Source organism: Ceratotherium simum, chromosome X, assembly GCF_057802395.1.
Source record: "Ceratotherium simum simum isolate JZ-2026a chromosome X, ASM5780239v1, whole genome shotgun sequence".
In the NCBI taxonomy this organism is placed as follows: domain Eukaryota; kingdom Metazoa; phylum Chordata; class Mammalia; order Perissodactyla; family Rhinocerotidae; genus Ceratotherium; species Ceratotherium simum.
The window spans coordinates 62,103,755-62,125,449 of NC_141940.1; the positions used below are offsets into that span (position 1 = coordinate 62,103,755).

General features: G+C 37.5%; 1 pseudogene; it reads left to right on the forward strand.

Annotated features, from left to right (window-relative positions):
* The window catches only part of LOC101400812 (vesicle transport through interaction with t-SNAREs homolog 1B pseudogene), a 33,719-nt pseudogene extending 12,372 nt beyond the window's left edge, over positions 1–21,347 (forward strand).
* Positions 21,348–21,695: the final 348 nt, after the last annotated feature.

The window sequence follows — 21,695 nt, forward strand, 5'->3', positions numbered from 1 at the left end:
GGAAAAAGGCAATTGGATGGTGTGATGGTTAATTTGTTTTGTCAACTTAGCTAGGCCTTAGTACCCAGATATTTGTTCAAACACTATTCTAGATATTTTTGTGAAGGTATTTTTTAGATAAGGTTAACATTTAAATCAGTAGACATTGAGTAAAGCAGATTACCTTCCTTAGTGTGGGTGGGCTTCATCCAATCAGTTGAAACCCTTAAGAGAAAAAAGACTGACCTTCCCCGAGGAAGAGGGAGTTCTGCCAGCAGACTGCCTTAGGACTTAAATTGCAACATCAACTCTTCCCTGGATCTCCAGCCTGCCAACCTACCTTTCAGATTTTGAACTTGTCACCCTCCACAATTGCATAAGACAATTCCTTAAAATCTCTCTGCCTCTATCTTTGTTTCTCTCTCTTTCTCTGTATATGTATATATATGTATGTATATATGAAAAGTATATATATTGGGAGGTTAGGTATATATATTGGTTCCTATTGATTCTCCTACTGATTCTCTAAAGAGAATCCTACTGGTTCTCTTTATCTAGAGAACCCTGACAAACACAAATTTTGCTGCCAAGAGTGGTACAGACTTTTAAGAAATAGAATTTTAAGGATAAGTTTTATGAATTGGTTCTGGAGTTTCTAGAATTAGTTTGTTAATCTGATTAGATATAAAGGCACTAATGACTATTTCTGGTAGTAAAGAGAGCACTGATAGTCCATGGTGTGATGTAGCAATAAAGATATGCAAAATATCACCATTGGATACTCCTAATTAAATACTTATAAGATGCAAGGTTCAGGGTGACCATGTGTATGATACTTTCAAATATTTTTGTCAAACTAATGAGTATAATGAGATTGGTTGGTTGCTCTTAATTTCACTGGACAAATTGGAGAAAGAAAAGGATAAGGTTAGAGATTCAAATTCCCAGCTCAAGCACCACATAAATGACTTGAAAGCTTCTATGTCTGCCCTGAAAGATATTCTCATCTCCTGTAGCCACAGATCTGAGATTGCTGATGACCAAACACAGAATCTTATTTTGCTAATGGCTGAGTTACATTGCAAATTGCATTTCCAACTTCATAAGGTGTCTACTGTTAAAGTGAGGGCATTTATTGGGAAGAAATGGGACCCTGAAAATTAGAATGGGGACATATGGAAAGACCCTGTGAAGCTGGGGACATTGAACATCTAAATTCTAATGTCTTCTTTGCTAATAGAAATAGCTGCTCTACCTCCATCTGAGGAGATCAACCCTCTTTGCCTGAGGAAACTATAATGGCCTCACCTGAGGTAGTTGCCTTGCAAGACACTGCTGGTTCTCCTCAGGACTCACTTTAAACACCCCTTTTTTTATAGGTTTCTAGACCTATAACTAGACTCAAGAACCAGCAAGCTTCTAAATCTGAGGTACACAGTGTGACCCATGAGGAAGTATGCTACATTCCAAAAGAACTACATGATTTTTTCAATTTATATGAACAGAAATCTGAGGAGTAGGTGTGGGAATAGGTATTAAATGTGTGGGAAGGGGCCGACCCCGTGGCTTAGTGGTTAAGTGCGTGCGCTCCGCTGCTGGCGGCCCGGGTTCGGATCCCGGGCGCGCACCGACGCACCGCTTCTCCGGCCATGCTGAGGCCGTGTCCCACATACAGCAACTAGAAAGATGTGCAGCTATGACATACAACTATCTACTGGGGCTTTGGGGGAAAAAAATAAATAAATAAAATTATAAAAAAAAAAAAATGTGTGGGAAAATGGCAGAAGGAATGTAAAGTTGGATCAGGCTGAGTTTATTGATATGGGCCCACTAAATAGTTATTCTGGATTTAATGTTGCAGCTTGGGAGGTTAGAAAAAACTCTAGCAGTTTAATTGGTTGGCTGAAGCGTGGACTAAAAGGTGGCCCACAGTAAATAAGGTTGAAATACCCGACTTGCCTTGGTATACTCTAGATGAAGGGATTCAAAAGCTTAGGTGATTGGAATGCTGGAGTGGATTTGTCACTTAAGACATGCTCACTCACCATGGGAAGGTCAAGAAGAAAAACCTTTCACCATGGTTGTGAGAAATCAATTTATAAGGGGAGCCCCAGCATCCTTGAACAGCTCTGTGATTACTCTTCTCTGTAAGTCAGACATTACAGTGGGAACTGTTGCCACTGAATTGGGAAACTGAAAAACAATGGGGGTAATTGGATCCCAGGTGGCACTCAATCGCTAAAGTCAAGATGGGTGTGGTTACCGTAATGGACAGCAGAGTCAAAGCAGCAGTGGAATAGTCTGACTCACAGAGATCTATGGCATTGGCTAGTCAGTCATGGGGTTCCTAGAAGTGAAATAGATGGGAAGCCTACTAAATTCTTACTTGATCTGTACAAGCAGAAGAATTCTAGGTTAAATGAACAAATTCTAACTTGAATCATAAAAACAGAGACATGGCCCCTCAATCAATTCCCAGACTTAAGCCAATTTACAGACCCAGAAACTCTTAAATCAAGAGGAGGCCAGGTCCCCTTGAGGAAGGCCCCACTACACTGGCAATATTTATACTGTTAATCTTTCTCCCAACCTTCCCCAAATAGACTCATGACTTTTAATCAGGGTGACTGTTCATTGGGAAAAAAGAAATAATTAGACCTTTTGGAGATTACTGGACACTGGCTCTCAGCTGACACTAATCCCAGTAAACCCAAAACATCACTGTGGTCCACCAATCAGAGTAGGGGCTTATAGTGGTCAGGTGACTAATGGAGTTTTAGCTCAGGTCCATCTCACAGGGGATCCAGTGGGTCTCCAAACCCATCTGTGGTTACTTCTCCAGTGCCAGAATGCATCTTGGAATTGACATACTCAGCAACTGGCAGAATCCCCACAATGGCTCATTGACCTGGGGAGTGAGGGCTATATGGTGGGATCGGCCAAGTGGAAGCCACTAGAACTTCCTCTACCTAGGAAAATAGTAAACCAAAAGAAATATTGCATTTGTGGATGGATTTCAAAGATAAGAGCCACCATCAAGGACTTGAAGGATGCAGAGGTGGTCATTCCTACCACATTTCCATTCAACTAACCTATTTGGCCTGTGCAGAAGATTTAGGTATATGGATCTTGGAGAACGACAGTGGATTATTCTAAGTTTATTGTAACTAGGTGGTGATTTCAACTGCAGCTACTATACCAGATGTGATTTCATTGCTTGTTATCTGGTATGCAGCTATTGAGCTGGCAAATGTTTTTCGCTCCATATCTGTTAGTAAAGACTCCCTGAAGCAGTTCACCTTCAGCAATACACCTTCATTGTCCTACCTCAGTTATATATCAACTCTCTAGCCCTATTTCATAATTCAGTTCTCAGAGTTCTTCATGTTTTCCTTTCACAAGACATCACACTGGTCCATTGAATTGATGACATTATGCTGATTAGACTTATTGAGCAAGAAGCATCAACTACTCTAGAGTTATTGGTAATACATTGGCATGTCAGAGGGTGGAAAATTAATCTGACAAAAATTAAGGGGCCTTCTATCTTGGTGAAATTTCTAGGAGTCAAATGTTGTGGGGTTTGCGGATATATCCCTTCTAAGGTGAAGGATAATTTATTGCATCTGGCCCTTCCTACAACCAAAAGGAGGCTTAATGGCTAGTGGCCTCTTTTGGATTTTGGAGGCAGCATATTTCTCATTTGGGTCTGTTACTCTGGCCCATTTACTGAGTAACCCAAAAGGCTTCTAGTTTTGAGTGGGGCCCAGAACAAGAGATGGCTATGCAAGAGGTATAGGTTGTGGTAGAGATTACTTTGCCACTTGGGCCATATGATCCAGCAGATACAGTAGTGCTTGAAGTGTCCGTGGCAGATAGGAATGCTGTTTGGAACCTTTGGAAGGCTCTTATAGTTAAATAATAACTCAAGTCCTTAGGATTTTTTGAGCAAACCCCAGCCATCCTCTGTAGATAACTACTTCCCTTTAAGAAACAGCTCTGGGCCTACTACTGGGCCCTAGTAGGGACTAAATGCTTAATAATGGGCCATCAAATTACCATGAGACCTGAGCTGTTCATGATGAACTTAGTGTTGTCTGACTCATCAAGCCATAAAGTTGGGCCTGCACAGCAGCACTCCACCATCAAATGGAAGTAGTATATATGAGAATGGACTTGAGCAGACCCTGAAGATTCGAGTAAGTTACATGAAAAATTGACCCAAATGCCTGTGGTCTCCACTCCTGTTACACTATCTTCTCTCTCCCAGCCTGCACCTAAGGCCTCATGGGGAGTTCCCTATGATTAGTTGACAGATAAAGAGAAAACTCAGGCCAAGTTTACAGATGGGTTCTGTGCAATATATAGGCACCACTCAGAAGTGGAGAGCTGTAGCACTATAGCTCCTTTCAGAGCTATCACTGAAAGACAGTGGTGATGGGAAATGTTCTCAGTGGGCAGACCTTTGAGCAGTTCACCTGACTGTTCAATTTTCTAGGAAGGAGAAATGCCCAGATATGCAATTATATACTGATTCAGGGGCTGTGGCCAATGGTTTGGCTGGATGCTCAGAGACTTAGAAGGAACATGATTGGAAAATTGGTGATATGGAGGTCTGGGGAATAGAGATGTGGGTAGACCTCTCTGAATGGGTGAAAAATGTGAAGATACTTGTGTCCCATGTGAATGGTGAATTAAGAGTGACTTCAACTGAGGATCATGTTAATAATCAACTGAATAGAATGACCTGTTTTGTGGGTACCAGCCTCTTTCCCCATGACCCTGTTATTGTCTAGTGGGCTCATGAACAACATGATCATGGTGGCAGAGATAGAGGTTATGCATGGGCTCGGCAATATGAACTTCCAGTCACTAAGGTCAAGCTGGCTACAGCCACTGCTGAGTGCCCAACATGCAGGCAGCAGAGAACAACACTGAGTCTCTGATATGGTACTATTCACCAGGGTGATCAGCCAGCTAGCTGCCCAGGGGCAGATTGATTACATTGAACCCCTTCCTTCACAGAAGGATCAACTTTTTGTTCCTACTGGAATAGACACTTTGCATACAGATTTGCCTTCCCTGCATGCAAAGCTTCTGCACAAATTACTATCCATAAACTTGCAGAATGCCTTATCCACCACCATGGTACTCCACACAGCATTGCTTTTGATCAAGGAACTCAGTGAAGGGTGGCAATGGGCCCATGCTCATGGACTTCATTGCATTTACTATGTTCCCTACCATCCTGAAGTAGCTGGCTTGAGATAATGGTGGAATGTCCTTTGGAAGACTCGGTTACAGTGCCAGGTGGGTGGCAATACTTTGCAGGGCTGGGGCAAGGTTTCCAGGGTATGCTCTGAATCAGCATCCAATATATGGTGCTAATTCTTCCATAGCTAGGATTCATGGGTCCAGTAATCAAGGACTGGAAATGAGAGTGGCACTATTCACTATTACCTGTAGTGACCCACTAGAAAGTTTTTGCTTCCTGTCTCCATGACCTTGGACTCTGCTAGCCTAGAGATCTTAGTTCCAAAGTGAAGAATTTTTCTACCGGGAGACACAACAATGATTCTATTGAACTGGAAGTTAAGGCTGACACCTCTCCACCTTTGGGTCAACATGATTCTAAAGGAAGGAAGGCAAGGAAAGTAGTTATTTTGCTGGCTGGGTAATTATTCCTGATTACCAAGGGGAAATTGGACTGCTACTCTATAATAGAGATAAGGAAGGATATGTCTAGAATACAGGAGATATCTTAGGGTATCTCTTAGTATTCCCATGCCCTGTGATTAAAGTCAATGGAAAACTACAACCCAATTCAAGCAGGACTACTAATGGCTCAGATCTTTTATGAATGAAGGTTTGGGTTATCCCACCAGGTAAAGAGATATGACCAGCTGAGGTACTTGCTGAGAACAAAGGGAATATGGAATGTGTAGTAGAAGAAGGTAGTTATAAATACCAGCCACGACCACATAATGACTTACAGAACTGACAACTATAATTGTCATAAGTATTTCTTCCTTAGTTTGTTACGAATATTTATGTGTGAGTGTGTGTGTGTATATTACATACAAACATGTCAAACATTCTTTTGGTCTTGTTCCTCTGGAGAACCATGACTACTACAACTTGCTACAAAGCTATAGTAAACAAAGTAGTGTGGTACTGGCATAAAGATAGACACATAGAACAATGGAATAGAATAGAAAACCCAGAAATAAACTCTTACATATATGATCAAATCATTTTTGAAAAGGATTCCAAGACCTTTCAATGAGGGAAGGCAGTCTATTCAGCAAATGGTGCTGGAAAAACTGGATATCCACATGCAAAAAATAAAGCTGCACCCTTACCTAACACCATGTACAAAAATTAAATCAAAATTGATCAAATGCATAGAGGTAAAAGCTAAAACTAGAGAACTGTTGGAAGAAAACATAGGGGAAAGCTTAATGACATTGGATTTGGCAATACTTTCTTGTCTGTGACATGAAAAGCACATGCAACAAAGAAAAAAATAAATTTGACTACATCAAAATTAAAAACTTTTGTACATCAAAGGACACTATCAACAGAGTGAAAATGCCTCTCTTTATAAACTTTAGAATCAGTTTGTCGATGTCCACAAAATAACTTGCTGGGATTTTGATTAGGATTGCATTGAATCTACAGATCAATTTGACATCTTGACAATATTGAGTCTCCCTATCTGTGAAAATGGAATATCTCTATTTATTTAGTTCTTTAATTTTGTTTATCAAAGTTTTGTAGTTTTTCTCATATAGACCTTGCACATATTTTGCTAGATTTAAACTTAAGTATTTCTTTTTCTGCAAATGGCATATTTTTAATTTCAATCTCCACTTGTTCATTGGTGGTACATAGGAAAGGGATTGACTTTTGTATATTAACTTTGTATCCTGCAACCTTGCTATAATCACTCATTAGTTTCAGGAGGTCTTTTTTTTGTTGTTGATTCTTTTGGATTTTCTGCATAGATGATCATGTCATCTGTGAGCAAACACAGTTTTATTCCTTCCATCTCAATCTATATACCTTTTATTTCTTTTTCTTGACTTGTATTAGCAAGGACCTCAGTAAAATGTTGAGAAGAAGTGGTGAGAGACAATATCCTTGCCTTGTACCTGAACTTAGTGGGGAAGATTTAAGTTTCTCAGTATTAAGTATAACATTAGCTGTAGGTTTTTTGTAGATATTTTTATCAAGTTGAGAAAGTTTCCCTCTATTTCTAGTTTACTGAGAGTTTTTATCATGAAAGGCTGTTGGATTTTGCCAAATGCTTTTTCTGCATCTATTGATATGATCATGTGATTTTTCTTATTTAGTCTGTTGATGTGATGGATTACGTTAATTTATTTTCAAATGTGGAACCAGCCTTGCATACCTGGGATAAACCCACTTGCTCATGGTGCATAATTTGTTTTATACGTTGTTGGATTCAACTCGCTAATATTTTGTTGAGGATTTTTTCATCTATATTCATGAGAGATATGGTCTGTAGTCTTTTTTTCCTGTAATGTGTTTTTCTGGTTTTGGTATTAGGATAATGCTGGCTTCATAAGATGAGTTAGTAAACATACGTAATCAAATACATTGTTGGTATTATTAGTTTTAACAAACTGTTATCTGTTAGATCAAATGAGAATAAGAAAAATAAAAGACTATTCTACCTGTGTTTAATCCTCCTTTGATGGTCTTCCTTTTCTGTGTAGACCTGAGTTTCTGACCTGTATTATTTTCCTTCTCTCTAAGGACTTTTTAGCATTTCTTGCTAGGCAGGTCTACTGGTAACACATTCCCTTAATTTTTTCCTGAGAGAGTCTTAATTTCTCCTTCACTTCTGAAAGACAATTTTGCATGGTACATAATTCCAGGTAGATTTTTTTTCTCTCAACACTTTATTTCACTCCCCTCTCTTCTTGTTTGTATGGTTTCTGAAGAGAAGTTGGATGTAACTCTTATTTTTGGTCTTCTATAGGTAAGGTTTTTTTCCTCTGGCTTCTTTTGAGATTTTTTCTTTATCTTTGGTTTTCTATAATTTGAAAATGATACTCACAGGTGTAGTTTTTTTGACATTTATTCTGCTCAGTATTCTTTGATCTTCCTGGATTTGTGGTTTGGTGTCTGACATTAATTGGGGGAAATTCTTAGTCATTTTTTTTTTTAAAATAGTTCTTCTGTTCATTTCTCTCTTTTTTCCCCTTTCATGTATGTTACACCTTTTTCAGTTGTCACACAGTCCTTGAAGACTCCGTTCTGTTTTTTTCCATCTTTATTTTCTTTGCTTTTCATATTCTATTGATATATCCTGTAGCTCAGAGATTTTTTCCTTAGCCATGTCCAGTCTACTAATAAGACCATCAAAGCCATTTTTAATTTCTGTTACAGTGTTTTTTATCTCTAACGTTTCCTTTTGGTTCTTTATTAAGATTTTCATCTCTATGCTTGTATTGTCAATCTGTTCATGCATGAAGTCTATTGTATCATTAGAATCCTGTAATGTAAGTCTTGACAGTTTTTCTTTTTTTGTAATGCAAGTGCCTAACTTAAGCTTTGATTGCTGAGGCATCCACTTCAAAGAGGCATTCACTTCAAAGATGGCTATCTGAATAAAAACATTGCCTGCCACATGACTATATAAAGAACCAGGCTGCTCCCGCCATCTCCCTGAAGCTACTCTGTTTTAGAGATCTTGGTTGATTTTGATAACTGACTATTTGAGCCACTTGTTTTTTTCTCTTCCTACACTTTGAATTCTTGATCTTATGTTTTAACTTCACCAATAAAGAGTGAGCTCATGAAACCCTACATCCACCCTTGACCCCAATAAAAGCAGAACCCAGGCCCATGTTATCTCTTTCCCCATCATCATAGTGTGGCCCCAGATGTGCTGTGTAATTTCCAAGACTTGTAAGTAATAAACCTTGTCTCTTTCAAAGTTTCCTGATGCTTATTGCAGAGGGCATCTTTCAATCATAATAATAACTACAGTGGCCAGCCCAGCCACAACATTGGTTATTGATAGACTGAGCCTGGCACAAAACAATTGGCATAGCTGGCAGGATTGTATGGCTGTCCTTGCAGTTAAACAAGGGGAATGCCCTTTAGCTGAAATTTGCTTGCTAACCACCTAACTCAGTTGGATAACACCATCCAGGAAAGAAGCACCACTTGCTGGGGGTCTGTCACACTGTCATGTGCTTTTACATATTGCCCCTGCCATGTGTTGGCTGTGATATCCAACCCAAAAGGTCACAACTTCCATAATAACCCAACAATCTCCCCAGAGCTTGTGATCAAGGCCATATGGTCTAATGAGATAATTAGACCACTAATTGTAAAGGCCTTAGTTGACTATTAATGTTTGTGACTGTCCTCCATGCCTCAAGGCCAAGGAGAGCTAAATAGGATGCACTGGATCACAAGGCTATAGTCACCACCCAAGGGGAGGCTCTGGGCTAAAAGTGTGAAGAAAGGATATTCCCATAGTTAAGGAGGATGACAGACTTCTGCCTACAGCTACTGAGTTGGTGGGTCATGCCTGGACTACATGTCCTAACTCAGAAGAGTGAAATAGCCTTGAAACTAGAAACCAATGGCACCACCAGAAGGAAAATACAACAGAGGCCTGCAGTCTCTATGTCACTACTTAACTCACTACTGTTGCTCTTCATCCCCTGACTTGATGGGATATCGTGGGTCCAATCCCTGGCATGATATTGCTAAAAAAATTAATGGACAAATATAAATTTCCTTAACATCTGGTGCCATCACCTCCTAAGAAGCCTGTGGAGGTGCACCAGCTCCTTGATAAATGCAAAGCCCCAGGGAAGCTTCCTGGGTGTTGCTCAGTGCCATGCATATCAAACTGCCAAGGCTTTGTTATTATGCTCCAGAGGCCTGAGGGTTTTCCTTAAGACCTTATGTATATCACACTGGTGGAGGGAAACCCCAATGCCAAAGAGGTCAATTGGGATACTCGGAAAGGAAAGTGGCCACCTACACAGAGCTTACAGTGACATCATCCAAAATTTTCTGATAACAACATGTAAGATTAAGGAAACAGGAGGAAATCAAAAAATAAAAACTGAGTTTAGAAACTATACCTTAGATAAAATTCAAACCTTTCTAAAGATTTTATGCAGCAGGAAGGAGAGAGGGGAGCTAATTAGCTATTGCAGGTTTTATTTTTTTTGGAATGGCCTCTAAATTGTTACTCATGGCTAATGAAATGTGTCAACTGGCTGGTATCTCTAAATACTCTAAAATCCATAATTTTCTTAAAGATTCATCCAGGCTATGTGCTCACTTCCTCTGAGATACTACAGATCCTGAGCCCCCTCAGCTTTCCTCTGAATGGGGCAGAACTAAGAAACATGCTTCAAAAGGCATCCCTGCCACTTAGGGAAAAGCTGACAAGGTTTTTGAGGCCTCTAGTGAGGAGGAAGAGGGAAAAGGGAAGGCAAAGGCCCTAGAGCCACCAATATGCATACCAGGGCCCTCCCTCTCCTCAATTGGATATTTATTGCCCGGAGCCATGCCTATCCTTCCATCACAGTGATCACTGCTAAGGCTCACAGTGAATGGAAAATATTAAATAAGGCCCATTTCCTGCTATGCAAAATTGGCATGGTCCAATGGATTTACAATTTCCTTGACCATAGTGACCCAAATGACCCCTTCTTTATTGCCAACCCTAAAGAGGCCCCATTTAACCCTGAGTCCACAGAATTCTTTTTACAGGGCACTCCCCCTAGTTACAGGGTGGTGTTACTGCATTTTATTGGGACTGCTGAAACCATTCAAAAAACAATAAAACTCCTAGGAAGAAAGATTACATTTTCTTTTTCTGTCCCTTGAAGACGTAAATCTTACCATGTCTTTGAAATGTAAACACCTCAGGAGGTAACTAAAACACTACCCACAATTGCCTGAGACTAAAGGAAAAAAAATGGTGAAAGAGGCCTTTTAAAATACAAACTGCTATGATAGCTCTCTTGTCCAAAATCTAGCCCACAGCCTCCTTAAGATTACTTGTCAAGAACAAATACAAATCTTAAAAGTCTTCTCCACAAATATTAGTATAAAGCTTTAGCCACTGGAGCAGGTAACCTTAACTTGTTTCATCTGCCAGAGATGCAATTTGGATTTAACCGTTTATAAATATAAACTAGTGAGTTTTGCGTTGTTGTATCTGATTCAAAGCTACAATTTTGAAACAAAAGATATAGGGTGTCTGTGTCTGTGTGTTTACGTATGTCTACGAATGTATGTCATGTATATGCAATATTTTTCTCTACCTTTGGATAGTATTGCCAAAATTAACTTGTAAAAAAGCTCTATTAATTGACTTAAAAAATAAGTCCTTATCAAATTAAATATTTCTAAACTCTCAGAAATATAGTAGAAACTAACTCAATGCTTTTCAACTTCATATGGTCTGGGATAATCTTTGGTAAATAAAAGATAGTTAAAGTTCTTTGGTTTATTGAAATGTCTTCAGAGTTATCAGCATTAAATATAATGCAGACACACAATTTATATTCTACCCGGGTTTTCATCAAATAAGCTTGATTTATCTCTGTTATAAAATTTGTCATGGTGGTTAGCTATTTTAATGTCTCATACCATTTTCATGTGTAGTCTAAATATGATTAAGAACCAGTAAATTAAATAAATGTAAATGGGATAAAAGTTTTGAGGTGAACATGTCAACAACAATTATGTTTTATGATATGTCCACTTAAGTAGTTTTCAAAATCTCTTCGGTACCTTACACCCTTAGAGTTTTGCTAAGTTAAGTTAAATGATGGAAATTCATTGAATATCTAGATCATTTCTAAATAAGATAAAATACTAAAACATTAATTACTGAACACAGGTTTATCTAATTTCCGCTTATTACAGAGAAACTAAAGATATTTGGATGTGTTAGTAAACATATCCAGTGCTACATTACAAATTGTACTAAAAAAAGACATGCTTCTAGAAATTATGAAATGTATTCAAAAATTTGCCAATCTTCAAGATGTTGTAACAGACAGATCACAGTTGCTTCTTAGTTTTTGCTAGATATTAAGGTTGCTAAGAGTTAGGAATTCTAATATATGCAATTAAAACTACTAGAAATAATATGGGAAACAACTTTGCATGCAAAGAAAGCAGGATATATTTTTGGATAGCAAAGGTATGAGGTATGGAGATATTTTTGTCAAGGGAGGGAAATGAAAAAACTTTTGTCCTAAGTAAAGCTGGTTATTTCAGAATGAGAAAGAGGAGAATAAATGGCAAACTAAATGGACATAGAAAGTTGAGGAGAGGGCAATATAGAGAAAAAATTTTACCTTGTGCAGTCAAACTACCTAAAATTGAATGAGTTTATTATAAGTTTTAAAAATAAGCTTTAATATCAATAGCATACTTACATAAAACTAAAATTTAATTTTCTTTCATCTGCTAAAAAGACAAAATTTTCTTAGACTATTGGTCTGCTCTTCATAAGATTGTGAAAGATTTTTCTATAACTTTTAAGTAATCTGCCTAGAAAACAAAAATTTTGTGTTTTTTTTCAAAATAATTTCCTGTGCCTCATGTTGTCTTTATCATGTCTTTGATTACTTAATAAAACTGAGTCTTCTCTATTAAAAGAGCTAGACTTATTTTTACAGCTACGTAACTTTCTGTATTTGGGTGAAAAGTCTTTAATTGTCACGTTGGTTAATGGATAACTAAGTACTGTTTTACAGTGATCTATTTTCCTATTTAATCAAGTATTTTAAAACCTTTGGATATTTTTGATAAACATCCCAAAAATCAAATTCTAAGTGAAGTCTTTTTAACCTCAAACTAACTTTGGGATTTTCCATACGGCCCCTGGAGCATCTCAAATGGTATGTTCTCTCTCCTTATAAAAAGAGATGATAAACTATTTAGACTTAGTTGATATGTTTAATTACTTGGGAAGCATTATTAAATAAGAAGTGATGATAAACCTTATTTAGGTTGTATTTGTGTGAGTATATGTTATAAATATATGTGTTCCAGAAATTGTGTAAAAATTCTAAAATTCTGATATGTAATATAATCAGTCATACTTCCAGGTATCATCTTAAAATGTTGTGTGTTACAGAAATAACTAAATTTCCTTTTCAATTGCATTATAATGAACTCTAATCAGATCTTTAACCATGGCCATTTTTAAGTCTTTTGTTATTTACAGACAGTTACTATTTTACTCTGATGCTTTTGGAAAAGTGCTTATCTGCAAGGAGATTCATGGAAAGGACTCTAACAAGTATAGGTTTATGATGACTTTCAGATCATACCACTGAACTAGGTAAGAATTTATAGGACACTAATGGAGAAAAGTATGGCTTCATAAAACTGCTAACAAGATCAAGATCAACAAGAATTAATTACATGGGATTGAATGAACTGATGTGGATGATTATAATTTTTATGACTTTTTGTTTGAAACATTATTGGTTCTTTAATGTTTTGTTTTTTCCAGATTTAAGGAAACCTCTTTTCTTAAGCTATCTAAGACTTACAGCAATTTGGTAAAGTATATCTTTGCAAACAAAGATGAAACAATTACTTTTTCTCCCTACCTGATCTCTCCAGAATTTGGAGACTCTCAGTGAGTATTCTTATTTTCATGGCAATATAGTTATTTGCAAAAGTTCAATGAGAATCTGTTCTCCTCATAACAGGATACAATTGGAAACATTGGTTACATTACCAAGGCTTTGACTGGAATGTCATATTTGAGAGAGATATGCAAAGACTCAGATATGACCAGACAACTTGAAGGAACTAAGGTTGACTTAATGGAGCCAATAAAGCCCCTTGGAAAAATCAGCCTGGAACCTTGCTTATAGGGTTCCTAGCAGCCTTACCAGGTGAGTAAGAAAGATCTCTTCCTGGCAGGCCCAAGAACCTCAGGATTTTTAGGGACCTTGAGAAAAAGAGGAATTTACCCATATCCATAGGTATTGCAGGCAAAGTCTGATGGTGAGTCTTTGGCTTGGCTTCCTAGCCTCAAGAGGCTTTTAAGAGGCCCATCTGAGCTTTCTTATGAAAAGGTCCAGCAATGTAGACTTAAAAAAGCCTATGTGATCAATAACCATTCTTGCTGCACTTATGTATATAATCAGGCCAAGTTTAATGAGACTAAACTTGTTTTGTGAACAAATTAGTCTTACTTTGATTATCTCTGATATAAATGGGGGTGATTGTAGAGAGAAAAATTATGTTTCAAGGGAAAACTTACAGTACACTCTTGTGGATATCAGATTCTAGTTCTCTTAATTGTCTTTAAGGTTTTGTTTCCTGCTTGTAAACTGGACTGGATCCTGAATTCTAGTTTCTTCCAATATCCAGTTACAAATCTCCAAACTAACAATTCCGATTTTTCTCCCACCCTTCTGACTTGGAAGCATTGAGAAATAAAACCATCCTTTTCCTTAAGCTATGCAGGCTAAATTTGAGCAACTTGATATACACTTCAGAGATATCACTATAACAGCTCATGTATGGACAATCTTCATGCATGTTACTATGTACCACTTAGAAAGAATACCAGAGATATTCAAATTCAAATATTCTTGTAAACCAGAAAAATCTGTCAGATTGCCACTGCCTGCCCTCATTCCATCTGAAGATGCTTTGAATCTGACATCTAGAAATCTCAACTGGCCATCCTCAAGACTCAGACTGGATTTATAGTCTGCTCCAACCATTAGTCATTATTTTACTTTTGTTTCCATAGAAATGTTTCCTATTAAATACCTGATGTGAGTACTTGTATCATATAGGCCTAACTTTGGGAGCCCACCTGCATCACTGCCTCCTGATATGAGACACAACTGTTTAACTGACCTGACCTATTCTCAGGACTAAGAGACTGGTTCAATGAAATATGGAGCAATCCACCAACTCAGGACAGGTTCAAACCTGCTTACACCAGATGGCCCAAGATGGTAAATATTCCACAATCTTACCCAAATCTTTGAACAGATTCCTAAAGTCTCTGAGATCATTGACCTCTTTTCATGGCTGGAAACTTCAAGTTTAGGACAATGACTATGGACTGGATTTCAAACTATTGCCTGTATAATTATCATAGTATTTCCTACTATAATCCTATTTAGAAGTGTACTTTCTTGGTTACAGTATGTTCTACCCCTGACTTTTAGCATATCTGCTACCCAGGCGATTAAAAGTCTTACCATTAAGTCTGATATCTTGGCATCACAGGGTGGATTGTAGTGTAAATCCTGACAGTTGGTTTTTCTTTTTTGCAACACAAGTGCCTCACTTAAGCTTTGATTGCTGAGGCATCCACTTCAAAGATGGTTATCTGAATAAACACATCACCAGCTACAAAACTAGATAAAGAGCCAGGCCACCCCCCAGGCACCTTTGTTTTAGAGATCTTGGTTGATTTCAATAATTGACCACTTGGGCCACTTGCTTTTTTTCTTTTCCTGTGCTTTAAATTCTCACTCTTATATTTTGTTTTATTTTATTTTAGTTTTTGGATAATGAATGCATGTTTTATTTTTATATAAGGTTTTTTTTTTGAAATATAATTGACATACAATATCCTATTAGTTTCAGGTCTACATCATAGTGATTTGATATTTATATACATTACAAAATGATCACCATGATAAGTCTAGTTTTTATCTGTCACTAACCAAAGTTATTACAATATTATTGACTATATTCCCCATGCTGTACACTACATCCCCATGACTTATTTTATTAAAGGAAATTTGTATCTCTTAATCTCCTTCACCTACTTTGCCTGCCTCCCAACATTTCCCGCCTCTGGTAACCACCAGTTTGTTTCCTGTATCCATGAGTCTGTTTTTGTTTTTTTTAGTTTGTTCTTGTTTTTTGGTTTTTAGATTTCACATAAAAGTGAAACAATACGGTATTTGTCTTTCTCTGACTGACGTATTTCACTTAGCATAATACCCTCTAGGTCCATCCATGTTGTTGGAAATGGCAAGATTTTATTCTTTCTTTATGGCTGGGTAATAATTCATTGTATATATATGCCACATCTTCTCTATACATTCATGTATCAGTGCACACTTAGTTTGTTTCCATAGCTTGGCTATTGTAAGTAATGCAGCAATGAACATAGGAGTGCATATATCTCTTCAAATTAGTGTTTTTATTTTCTTTGGATAAATACCAAGAAGTTGAATTGCTGGATTGTATGGTAGTTTTATTTTAAATTCTTTGAGGAACCTCAATACTATTTTCCATAGTGGCTGCACCAATTTACATTCCACCAACAGCATTCCCTTTTTTCTACATCCTCGCCAATGCTTGTTATTTTTTGTCTTTCTAATAGCCATTCTGACAAGTGTGAGGTGGTATCTTATCGTGATTTTTATTTGCATTTCTCTGATGATTAGTGATGTTGAGCATCTTTTCATGTGGCTGTTGTCCATCTATATGTCTTCTTTGGAAAAATATCTATTTAACTCCTCTGCTTATTTTTTAATTGGGTTGTTTGTTTTTTTGATATTAAGTTGTATGTTACTTATATATTTGAGATATTAACCCTTTATAAGATGTGTGATTTGCAAATATCTTCTCCCATTCGGTAGGTTGCCTTTTCATTTTGTTGATGATTTCCTTCACTGTGCAAAATCTTTTTAGTCTGATGTAATCCCATTTGTTTACTTTTGCTTCCATTGTCTTTGCCTGAGGAGACTAGACCAAAAAAAATATTTCTAAGCTCCTTGGTCAAAGATTACCTGTCAATAAATGTGTGGTTTTATTTCTTGGCTTTCAATTCTGTTGCATTGATCTGTGTGTCTGTTTTTCTGCAAGTACCATGCTGTTTTGATTATTATAGCTGTTTAGTATATTTTGAAGTCAGGGAGTGTGATATCTCCAACTTGGTTCTTTTCACTCAGGATTGCTTTGGCTATTCAGGATCTTTTGTTGTTCCATATAAATTTCAGGATTCTTTATTCTATTTCCATGAAGAATGTTAATTGGGATTCTCATTGGGATTGCATTGAATCCATAGATTGCTTTATGAAATATGGACATGTTAACTATGTTTGTTCTTCCAATCCACAGCCATGAAATATCTTGCCATTTCTTTATACCTTCTTCAATTTCTTTCAATAATGTCATATAGTTTTCAATGTCTAGGTCTTTGACCTTCTTGGTTAAATTTACTCTTAGGCATTTTATTCTTTTTGTTGCAATTGTAAATGGGATTGCATTCTTGATTTCTAAAAAGATTCTGCACAGCAAAGGAAAGCATCAGCAAAATGAAAAGACAATGCACCAACTGGGAGAAAATAATTGCAAATCTTATATCTGATAAGGGGTTAATTTCTAAAATACATAAAGAACACATACACCTCAACAACAAAAAAACAAACAACCTGATCATAAAATGGGCAGAGGATATGAATAGACATTTTTCCAAAGAAGATATACAGATGGCCAACAGGTACATGAAAAGATGTTCAACATCACGAATTATTAGGGAAATGCAAATAAAAACTGCAATAAGATGTCACCTCACACCAGTCAGAATATCTATAATTAAGAAATAATAAGCGTTAGAGAGGATGTGGAGAGAAGGGAACCCTCATACACTCTGGTGGGAATGCAGACTGGTGCAGCCACTATGGAAAACAGTATGCAGATTTCTTAAAAACTTAAAAATAGTAATACCATATGATCCATCTATTCCACTACTGAGTATTTATCCAAAGAACATGAAATCAATAATTCAAAAAGATATATGCAAGCCTATGTTCATCACAGCATTATTCATGATAGTCAAGACGTGGAAGCAACCCAAGTGCCCATCAACAGATGAATGGATAAAGAAGAGGTGGTATATATATACAATGGAATACTAATCAGCTATTAAAAAAATACAAAATGGTGCCATTTGTGACATTTGTGGTAGACCTTGAGGGTATTATACTGAGCAAAGTAAGTCAGACAGAGAAAGACAAATACTGCATGATTTCACTCATATGTGGAAGATAAACATAGAAACACCTAGATTAGGAGAATAGATTAGTGGTTACCAGAGGAGAAGGCAGTGGGGGGAAGGCAAAAGGGGTAAAGGGACACATATGTATGGTGATGGATAAAAACTGGACTGTTGGTGGTGAACACAATGCAGTCTATACAGAAACTGAAACATAGTGATGTACACCTGAAATGTACACAATGTTGTAAGCCAATATGACATCAATAAAATCATTAAAAAATTTATAAGACCAATGTAAATGAGCTGACTCCCTATGTTTTCTTCCATGAGTTTTATGGTTTCAGGTCATACATTCAAGTCTTTAATCCATTTTGAATTTGCTTTTGTATATGGTATAAGACAGTGGTCCAGTTTCATTCTTTTGCATGGAGCTGTCAAGTTTTCCCAGCATCTTTTATTAAGGAGACTGTCTTTTCCCCATTGTATATTCCTGTCTCTTTGGTTATATATTAATTGACCATATAAGCATGGGTTTATTTCAGGGCTCTCTACTCTATTATATTGATCTATGTGTTTATTTTTGTGCCAGTACCATATTGTTTTGATTACTGTAGTTCTGTAGTACAGTTTGAAATCAGAGTACGTGATTCCTCCAACTTAGTTTTTTCTCAAGATTGCTTTGGCTATTTGGGGTCTTTCATGGTTCCATATAAATTTTAGGATTATTTGTTATAGTTCTATGAAAAATGCCATTGATATTATAAAGGGGATTGCATGAATCTACAGATTGCTTTGGGTAGTATGAACTTTTAACAATAATAATTTTTCTAATCCATGAGCATGCTGTATCTTTCCATTTATTTCTGTTGCCTTCAGTTTCTTTCATCAATGTCTAATAGTTTTTGGAGTACAGGTCTTTCACCTCCTTGGCTAAATTTATTCCTAGATATTTTATTCTTTTCGATGCAGTTGTAAATGATACTGTCTTCTTTCTTTTTTTTTTTGTGAGGAAGATCGGCCCAGAGCTAACATCTGCCAATCCTCCTCTTTTTGCTGAGGAAGACTGGCTGTGGGCTAACATCCATGCCCATCTTCCTCCACTTTATATGGGACGCCGCCACAGCATGGCTTGCCAAGCGGTGCATCGGTGCGTGCCCTGGGATCCGAACCGGTGAACCCCGGGCCACGGCAGCGGAGCGCGCACACTTAACTGCTTGTGCCACCGGGCCGCCCCGAGACTGTTTTCTTAATTTCTTTTTCAGATAGCTCATTATTATTGTGTAGAAATGCAACTGATTTCTGTATATTAATTTTGTATTCTTCCACTTTACTGAATTCATTTATAAGTTCTAATAGTTTTTTGATGGAGTCTTTATAGTTTTCTTTGTATCTATATACAAATGTATCTATCCAAATATTCCAATTTGGATTTCTTTTATTTCTTTTTCTTACCTACTTGCTGTGGCTTGGACTTCCAATGCTATGTTGAATAAAAGTGGCAAGAGTGGGAATCCCTGTCTTGTCCCTGATCTTAGAGAAAATGCTTTTAGATTTTCACTGTTGAGTATGATGTTAGTTGTGGGTTTGTCATATATGGCCTTTGATATTGAGGTATGTTCCTTCTATACCCAATTTGTTGAGAGTTATCATGAATGAAAGGCAAATATTGTCAAATGCTTTTTCTGCATTTATTGAGATGATCATATATTTTTACCCTTCATTTTGTTAATGTAGTGTATCCTGTTGATTGATTTGCAGATGTGGAACCATTGTTGCATCCCTGGGATAAATCCCACTTGATCGTGGTGTATGATCTCTTTAATTCATTGTTGAATTTGGTTTGCTAATATTCTGTTGATTTTTGCATCTATGTTCATCAAAGATATTGGCTTGTAATTTTCTTTTTTTATAGATAGTGTCTAGGTAGTGTCTTTGTCTGATTTAGTATCAAGGTAATTCTTGCCTTGTAAAATGAGTTTTGAATCATTCCTTCCTCTAATTTTTTGGAATAACTTGAGAAGGATAGGTATTAACTTTTCTTTAAATGTTTGGTAGAATTAACATGTGAAGCCATCCGATCCTGGACTTTTATCTTTTGGCAGTTTTTAAATTACTGACGCAATTTCTTTACGTTCAGTCACTCTACTCAGATTTTCTATTTCTTCATGACTCAGTCTTGAAAGGTTATGTGTTTCTAGAAATTTATTCATTTTTTCTAGATTTTCCAATTTGTTGGCATATAATTATTTTTAGTAGTCTCCTATGATCCTTTGTATTTCTGTGGTGTCAGTTGTAAATCTTTTATTTCTGATTTTATTTGGGCCCTCTTTCTTTTCTTCTTGATGAGTCTGGCTAAAGGTTTGTTGATTTTGTTTATCTTTTCAAAGAACCAGCTTTTAGTTTCATTTATCATTGCTATTGTTTTTTCAAATCTGTATTTCAGGGAAGATCCTCATCCAGGGCGGCGGTGGTGGCAGTTGCCGTGATGCCTGCGGGTCTGGGTGGCTGACCGCGAGGTAGGAGCGGGCTCCGTGCCCAGAATCTCGGCGGCCGCTGCTAGAGTGCGGCCTGCGCCATGGACACCTCGCCGCCTCCTCTGAGCATTTCGAGAAACTGTACGAGATCTTCCGCGGCCTCCATGAAGACCTATGAGGGGTGCCGGAGTGGCACCTGGGGACTGCCAGGACAGAAGAGAAGAAGTTGATCAGAGATTTTGATGAAAAGCAACAGGAAGCAAATGAAATGCTGGCAGGGATGGAAGAGGAACTACGTTATGCGCCCCTATCTTTCCATAACCCTATGATGTCTAAGCTTGGAACCTACCTAAATAACCTTGCCAGACTCCCCTGGGAAGTGAGAAGCACACCTTTAACAGCCACACCTGGGGGCCGAGGAGTCATGAAATATGGCACATATGCTGTAGAGAATGAGCACATGAATCGACTACAGTCTCAAAGGGCATTGCTTCTGTAAGGCACTGACAGCCTGAACCAGGCCACCCAGAGTATTGAGCACTCTCATCAGATTGCCACAGAGACTGACCAGATTGGCTCAGAAATCATAGAAGAGCTGGGGGAGCAATGTGACCAGCTGGAATGTACCAAGAGTAGACTTGTACACACAAGTGAGAACTTGAGCAAAAGTTGAAAGATTCTCTGTTCAATGTCCAGAAAAGTGACAACCAACAAGTTGCTGCTTTCCATTGTCATCTTACTGGAGCTAGCCATCCTGGGAGGACTGGTTTATTACAAATTCTTTCGCAAGCATTGAACTTCCTACAGGGAAGGGTTTGTGGACCAGAACTTCGACCCTGTGAATGAATGGCGTTAAACATGTGGAATAAGTGTGTTGCTGCTGTGAGCTAGTGGTTCAAGGATGCACTGTGTAGCCAGACTGTGGGAGGAGAGAGGGAAGACCGAAAACCACTTAAATGTGAAGGAACAGCAGCAAGACCAGTATGCTATACCAAGGTAATAAATACTGTTTATGACTTTAAAAATAAAATAAATCTGTATTTCATTTATTTCTACTTTGATCTTTATTTTCTTTATTCTACTAACTTTGGGCTTTATTTGTTCTTCTTATTCTAGTCCCTTTAGGTTACAGTTAGATTGTTTGTTGAGATTTTTCTTTTTTTTTTGAGGTAGGCATATATCAGTATGAACTTCCCTCTTAGAACTGCATTTGCAGCATCCTA